The sequence below is a fragment of the Castanea sativa genome, chromosome 7, assembly GCF_040712315.1.
Source record: "Castanea sativa cultivar Marrone di Chiusa Pesio chromosome 7, ASM4071231v1".
Classification (NCBI taxonomy): domain Eukaryota; kingdom Viridiplantae; phylum Streptophyta; class Magnoliopsida; order Fagales; family Fagaceae; genus Castanea; species Castanea sativa.
The window spans coordinates 24,225,178-24,233,181 of record NC_134019.1 but is presented as its reverse complement, the minus strand read 5'-3'; the positions used below and the strand labels follow the sequence as shown (position 1 = coordinate 24,233,181).

Sequence of the window (8,004 nt, the reverse complement as noted above, 5' to 3'; positions counted from 1 at the left end):
TAGTGGACGGATCATCGAAAGAAAGATAAAAATATATATTGAATCCACATAATGAACGGATTGCCTGATGAAAAATAAAAAACCAACAAGATCATAAAAAGAGACAGCCATACATATCACCAAAACAAAGTTAACAAAAGGCAACAGTTGAAACTGAATAAATTGTTTTTGTTCACCACAAAATATACATATCAATCCTGAACCACAACGGTATCCTCATTGGCCTCAGGACCTTCTGGCAACGGCTGGCGGGTATCGACTTTGACGGCTTCTTTTTCATCAACCTTTGTGACCCCGTCGTCACTAGGACCTTCACCAAAAAGCTCATCCGTCCCTTTAGAGTCGATGGGGCGAGCAGGGGTTTGGGCCTCGGCGTCTATACTTATGTGAGCCAGGTTCAACTCAGGAAATGAGGCCTTCACCTAACGGAGACAATCGTCAAACTCGTCACCAAAGAAAGAGCCAAGCTCGGCCAGAAGGGAGTCGGAGTCGCGGTATTCCTTAACAGCATCAAATTTTGCTTGGCGAATGTTGTCGTCGTTAGCTTTTACCATCCCCCTCAGCAACTCTACCTCTTTCTCCAAGTTCTCACAGGCCAGCTCGGATTTTTTAGTTTTTCTTCATGACGAATCCTCCAAAGTTTTAACTCGTCAAGTTCTTTCGCCGTCGCCTTCGCCTTTGCACGAACGCGCTCAAGTGCTCTCTCTTGGGCAAGACAACGGTCCATGAAGCCTTTGGCCATAAGGACCCCCTGTAGAAGAAATCAATATGTTAGTTCAAAGTATAAAGGAACAAAACGAAGCAAATATACGACGGGTAATGACCTGAGTTAAGCTGAACAAACAAGTCTCCCCCATAGCTTCAGTAGCATGGTTCCCGAGATCCTCATAGTCTTCCTCCGTGATAATAGACCCAATTCGACAGAGAGCATACTGGGGATCTTCTTGGAGCAGGACGGGCAGTTTTTCCTTGACGGGGTCAAGGTTGGTCATCAGACCCTTGCCTTTACCTATCCCCAGCTTAGGAGGCAACCTTACCACGCCGGATCCCTAACCGGCATGTAATCCCATCACCAGCTTTTGTTTTTTACTATGACGGTCCCACTTTTTCAGTGGAAGGTCTCTTTGAAGCCAGAAGAGATGGACCCGTCCTAGGAGGAAGATCGCCTCCTTGTTTTTTCTTGGCTGCCTGCTGTTTGATGATGACCCTTCTCCTTGCATCGTCCATTTCTGCAAAAGAAGACGGTTAAAAATATTGGTCAAATTTAAAATAATGACGGAAGGATTAAAAACTTATGTTTGCACACTCCTGCGTCGTATCGGCGGGCTGCACTTGTCGGTTCTGGATCATCACAATACCAATGCAGCGTGTCTAAGGTGATGAGCTTTGTCCAAGTTCTCTTTGACAACTTAGTGGTTTGAAATATTTTCTCCAGAAAGCCGAATTGCTCGGTTGTAATGGGTGGATGGTCCTTCGTTGAAAAAATCAATGGCTATGAATAATTCCATGAAAAAGAAGGGGTGAACGGTTAAGAATAAGACGGGCTCATACCGGACGGGGGCATTATCCCCCAAGTCTTATCTACTGGCATGTGTTCATCGTCACCTGGACGACTCATCCAGTTATCTCCCCGAAGGAAGAAGTATCGACCCTTCCAGTTACGATTGGAGTCTGGGGTCTCAGACACTAGCTTAAGCACCGGACTCCTCGGCACAAAGCTATACATGCCTTTCGACTTGGTAATCTCAGACGGACGGTAACAATGGAAGAACTCTTCAACTGTTAACCGTCTCGCCTCATCAGACATTACACCATACAAAACCTCGACGCTCAGGAAAACCCTCCAAGCATTTGGTGAGATCTAAGTGATAGCCAAACCCAAGTATTGAAGAAGACGACGGTGTAAGGCACTCAGAGGAAAGCGCAGGCCAGCTTTTAGCATCTGCTCGAAACACCGACGTCTTCAAGACCGTCGTAATAACATCTCTTTGACTTTAAGGGTAGACGAATGGGTATGGTGTCGGGTATTTGGTACTTTTGCCTTAGTGTATTGAAGTGCGCTGGCTTGATAGAGGAAACGAACTCGTTCACCGTCCACAAGGGAAGCAAGACGAATTCTCTGAAACAATCAGGGCCTATAATGGACTGGATTGGTGGATCTATACCATCTTAGTCATCGGTCGAGTCATACTCTGACCCGTCCTCATCCTGCCCTTCATCTTCCATATGGGAAGGAGAGCTGGCTGACGGTTCTTTCTCCTCGCTGGAGGTGTTTTGGTCTGCTTGACCTGACGGGAACACCTCTTTGTAGCCCGCTCTCTTGCGGACATAAGACTGACTACTTGACACCTCACTAGACATTTGACACCTACAGATGACGGGTAAAGGAAACCTAAGACTCTAGATCTGTATTGACTACGGACCAACATGCGAAATAAAGAACAGAAACTAAGTAAAGAAGGTACTCACAGGTGGATGGCAAAGAAATGTGACGAACGAGTTAAGAGGACGACGAATCTCAACTTCTAGAGGCGACGGATCACACAATGTGGACGGTTGCGCTCTGATCAGCAGAAAATTTTCCAAAGTGTAAAAATGAAAACGGTGGACAGTATATATAGAGGGAACGATGCGGTAAACGAAAGGGCTCATTGATTCCAACAAACAACCAGTAGAGTACCACCACGTGTCCCTGGCGCATTTATGATACTGTTCTAGCCTGTCTGTCAAAACACACCTTTCGAGTGTCAAAATTAACTATCATTCCATGAAACTGCAGAGGTAAGTTGACGGTCTCAAGAAATAAGGGGGCAACTGAAGAGCAATAAAAATGAACATGACGGATCTACATGGTTGATGTGACGACAAAAGGATGACGGATCATATTTAACATGGCCAAGGAGGACGGATGCACAGTGGATGGACGAGTATGATGCAGTGGTCATCCTTCTAGGGTTGTCTCCAAGAAACCTTAAATAGGATTCACGATATATAATTAGGGCTGATGTGGCCTTGCTTGATCTCCATGTGAACGTGTATAAGAGGAATTCTTGCATCATACGTTTAGCCTTGATCAAAGGACTCTTATGAGGAAAAGAACTCTAGAAGGTATCCAAAAGGAAAGAGTTCCAATTCTAGAAGGAAAGGACTTCATGGTCAAGGCATCGATGCTAACCCTACACCAGTATAAATACTCTAAAACCCTCATAAATCAATGGACGTATTATTAACTTGACTCTGGCACTTTACGGTTGTAAAAAAACTCTAATTTGACCTTTAGAGGGTTTTTGGCCAGCACTACACCGGTGCTCTTTGTTAGGTCTTTTCTTTTCTTTTTGTAGGTGTTGTTTCGATTTAGGAGTGCGTGTAGCTTGCTGGTGATTCTTTCGACATCATCAGCTACCAAAGTCATGGCATACTTGTTAGATAAAAAGCTATCCGCAGTGTTTGGAGTCCTGTTAAAAATTGTAATTGCATTGATTCCCTTATCCCATTTTGCTGTGTTTGCTTTTGCTAACTCCACAACTTCTTTGGTGGCTGCTGTTGCTGCTAGAGACGTAGGAAAGGAATGGAAGGAAGCGGAAGCTCTTCTTAATTGGAGAGCTAGTCTTGACAACCAAAGCCAAACTCTCCTATCTTTTGGGGGAAAGGCAGCCCCTGCAAATGGGTTGGAATTCGTTGTGACGAGGCAGGAAGTCTCACCGGTCTAAACCTTTCGAGTTTTGGTTTGATAGGTACGCTTTCCAACCTCAGTTTGTCATCCTTTCCCGACCTCCTCGCCATTGATCTATCAAGGAATTCTCTTTATGGAAATATTCCTGACCAAATTGGTAACATTTCCAAACTCACCCTTCTCAACTTGGCTCACATTGATCTTTCCGAAACTATTACTTCAAGCATTGGTAGACTCTCTAGACTCTCCTATCTTGATTTTTCTAGCAATCAGCTTTCTGGAAGAATTCCATCCGAGATAGGCCTATTGAGGGCTCTACTTTCCCTTGCATTGGACACAAATAGTCTCATAGGATCCATTCCAACTTCTATAGGAAACTTGGGTAACTTGTATGAGCTTGCCCTTTACGACAACAAACTTTCTGGTTCAATTCCAACCACTATTGGAAACTTGACTAAGCTCATCAATTTGAAATTGATGATGAACAAACTAAGCGGTTCCATTCCACATGAAATTAATAATCTGACCAATTTGAGAAATTTGGTACTAGGTAGCAACGAATTTACTGGCCATTTATCTCAATATATATGCCATGCTGGATCACTTGTACATTTTTCCGTAAGCAATAACCATTTTACAGGTCCTATCACAAAAGGTTTGAAAAACTGCACTACTCTAATCGGGATTAGGCTTGATGGAAACCAACTAGTGGGAAATATAAGTGAGGATTTCAGCATTTACCCGAACTTGATCTACATGGACTTCAGTTATAATAATTTTTATGGTGAGCTTTCATCGAAGTGGGGGCAGTGCCAAAATTTGACAAGCCTAAAAGTCTCCAACAACAAAATTTCAGGCAATATACCTCCCGAGCTTAGTGGGGCAACTCAGCTAGTAGAGCTTGATCTCTCATCAAATCATCTAATGGGAAAGATTCCAAAGGAACTAAGGCGCCTAAAGTCATTGATCACACTTCTGTTGAGTGATAACCAAATTTCAGGTAAAATTCCTTCAGAAATTGGAATGCTATCTAGAATGAAAAATTTGAACCTAGCGGGAAACAATCTAAGTGGTTTGATTCCCAAAGAACTTGGGGATTGCTGAAATTTACTATTCTTAAATATGAGTAGAAATCTACTTGAGGGAAGTATTATTTCTGAAATAGGTAGACTTAATTCTCTTGAAAATCTTGATCTGAGCATCAACGCCTTGATAGGAAAGATACCACCACAGCTTGGAGACTTGCCACGGTTAGAAATATTGAACATTTCTCACAATAATCTCTCTGGTTCCATCCCATCAACTTTTCCTGATATTTCAAGCTTGACATCTATTGATATATCCTACAATGACCTAGAGGGTCCTATTCCCAACATAAAAGCCTTTCGCGATGCTCCAAATGAAGCATTTCATAATAACAAGGGCTTGTGCGGTAATGTCACTGGTTTGAAGGCCTGCTCACAAATGATTCATAATCCTTTACATAGAAAGGGTAACAATTATGTGATAATAATTTTAGTCTCTATTTTGGGCACTTTGTTTCTTATATTTATCACATTCAAAGTTTCACATATTTGTAGCCAAAGAGTGATGAAGATAGAAAACAAGCTAACAAGCACACAAAATGATGATCTTTTTGCAATATGGAGCTTTGATGGGAAAATGGTGTGCGAAAACATCATCGAAGCCACAGAGGATTCCAGTTCCAAATATTGCATTGGACTAGGAGGGTATGGAAGTGTTTACAAAGTTGAGTTGCCAACAAGTCAAGTTGTTGCTGTGAAGAAACTTCACTCATTGCCTAATGGTGAGACATCCAATCAAAAAGACTTCATAAGCGAAATTCATGCCTTAACTGAAATAAGACATCGGAATATTGTGAAGCTATATGGTTTTTGTGCACATCCACGACACTCACTTTTGGTTTATGAGTTTTTGGAAGGAGGAAGCTTGGTACAGTTACTAAACAATGAGGAATGAGCAAAAACATTTGAGTGGATTAAGAGAGTGAATGTTATCAAAGGTGTGGCAAATGCTTTATCTTATATGCACCATGATTGCTCAACTCCTATCATTCATCGTGATATATCAAGTAAGAATGTTTTACTAGATATAGAGTATGAGGCTCATATATCTGACTTTGGCATTGCTAGGCTTTTGAAGCCCGATTCTTCCAACTGGACTACACTTGCTGGCACCTATGGATACATGGCTCCAGGTTAGTCACTTTTTGTTATCTATGATCTAACTATAACAATTTGTTATAAATATTTTTTATGTCATAGAAATTGGTATTTTGTAATCACAGATCTATGTTTAGTGTGATTTGAAATTCTTCCCAATCAAACCAACAAGATAATAAGAATTGTTTACTTATCCTTACAGTTTGTTAAATCTAGTTTAGCTCATGTCAAATGATGGTTGAAGCCATTAACCAAGGAAGTTTAATATAATTGAAAATTTACAAGACTTAACTAGAAATCGTTGAATCGAATTAAAATCATTTGTCTCATCCTTAAGTAAAAGATTGTATAAATATAAATATATAAATATATATATATATATATATTTTTCATTACTGAAATATTAAAAATGGATTGAGTCCAACTAATTAGAGTCGCGTGATTTGACCAATAAATTAATGGATGAGGAGCAGTTGATTTTATAATGCCCAAATTAAGATATTCTTAAAACAATTTTGATTTGGTTTTTGTTTGTTGTTTTTTGTTTGTTTGTTTGTTTTTTTTTTTTTTTTTTTTTTTTTTTTTTTTTTTTTTTGCTTTTGCTTTTGCATGGACTAAATTCAGGTAGTGACTATATCACATTTTGTTACCATGGCTATTTTTTTTTTTTTTTTTTTAATTACAGAGCTTGCATATACAATGGAAATTAATACAAAGTGCGATGTATATAGCTTTGGAGTGTTGACTTTAGAAATAATCATGGGAAAGCATCCAGGTGGTCTCATCTTATCTCTATCACCATCAGCAACATTTACAACCCATAATATGCCACTGAACGATATGTTGGACCAACGCCTTTCACTTCCTACAAATCAAGTTGCAAGTGATTTGCTCCATATTGCAAATATTGCGATTGCTTGCTTGCACACTAGTGCAGAATCTCGTCCAACAATGCAACAAGTTTCTCAAGAAATATCGACTCAGAAAGCACATTTGGTAAAGCCATTGCACATTATCAAATTAGGGGAAGTGGTGACTGTCTTATAGTGGGTTTTGTTCGATCCTTTTTGTTTCCGCATGGTCGCTTTTTTAGCAAGATTGTAATGCAAGATAGAATACATACGGGGTTAAAAATTCCATCAATATAACATCATTAAGAATACCTCTTTCTAATGGAGTGAAGATTTGATGCTGTAAGTGTAGGCACGCAAAAGCTAATTTTCAAACACACAGACAACACAACTTTTCTACAGACCTAATTCTACAAGAATTTTAGGCTAGTAGGCAAGGGAAAAAGAAACTCCCTCCAAAACATTTTGTAGAATTAATTAGATTTCCCAAATTATATTTTATTCGGGCTAACTTTGTTAAACCATTACTAGATTGCCAAACCCATATTTAACATAATAATTATTAATAAATACAAATATATATATATATATATATATATATATATATATATATATATATATATATATATGTATGTGTGTGTGTATGTGTGTGTGTGTATATATATATATATATATATTAATAGGTAAAATTTAGAGAAAGTCTAATTAGAATTTCAAATTAGAATCCAATTTTCTGCCATGTGTCTTAAATTATTTATTTTTAGAGAGAGTTTTATTTCCTAATTTTAGAATCAAATGTGGGATCACATCCTAAATATTCATGTAAGTGAGTTATTAAGTACAAAAATCAAAGAGTTTAGAATAAATGAATCGTTAAGAGAATAAAATACTTCACAATAACAAAAATTAAGAAGTAATAAAAAAAAATATGAATAGTTTACATTTTATACCTAATAATATTCTTACAAGACTTTTTAAAGAGTTAATAAAATATAAGAATGATTATCAATAGTGTAGGGGCATTGGGCCCAGTAATTTACCAAGGATGGCCCAACGAAGTCTTTTGGGCTAGAAACCCAAATCCGATGACGTCAAAATGATTTTGGAGTATTTAAGTGTATCTCATAAAGAAATGCCAAGTAAAGATATGATAAACGAATGACCAAATTACGTCCGAGGAGAAGACGTGTCCTCGGATTGTTAAGCCGAGGACATAGGAAGAGAGGTTTAGGGTCCCTGGGCTATGTTATAAAGAATCCTACGACTACGGAAGTACACAGTACACGTGGAGGACAAT

At 38.9% G+C, this 8,004-nt stretch overlaps 1 pseudogene; it reads left to right on the top strand.

Moving 5' to 3' along the window:
- The first annotated feature begins 3,410 nt into the window (after positions 1 to 3,410).
- On the top strand, positions 3,411 to 6,903 carry LOC142644196 (uncharacterized; annotated as a pseudogene).
- Positions 6,904 to 8,004: the final 1,101 nt, after the last annotated feature.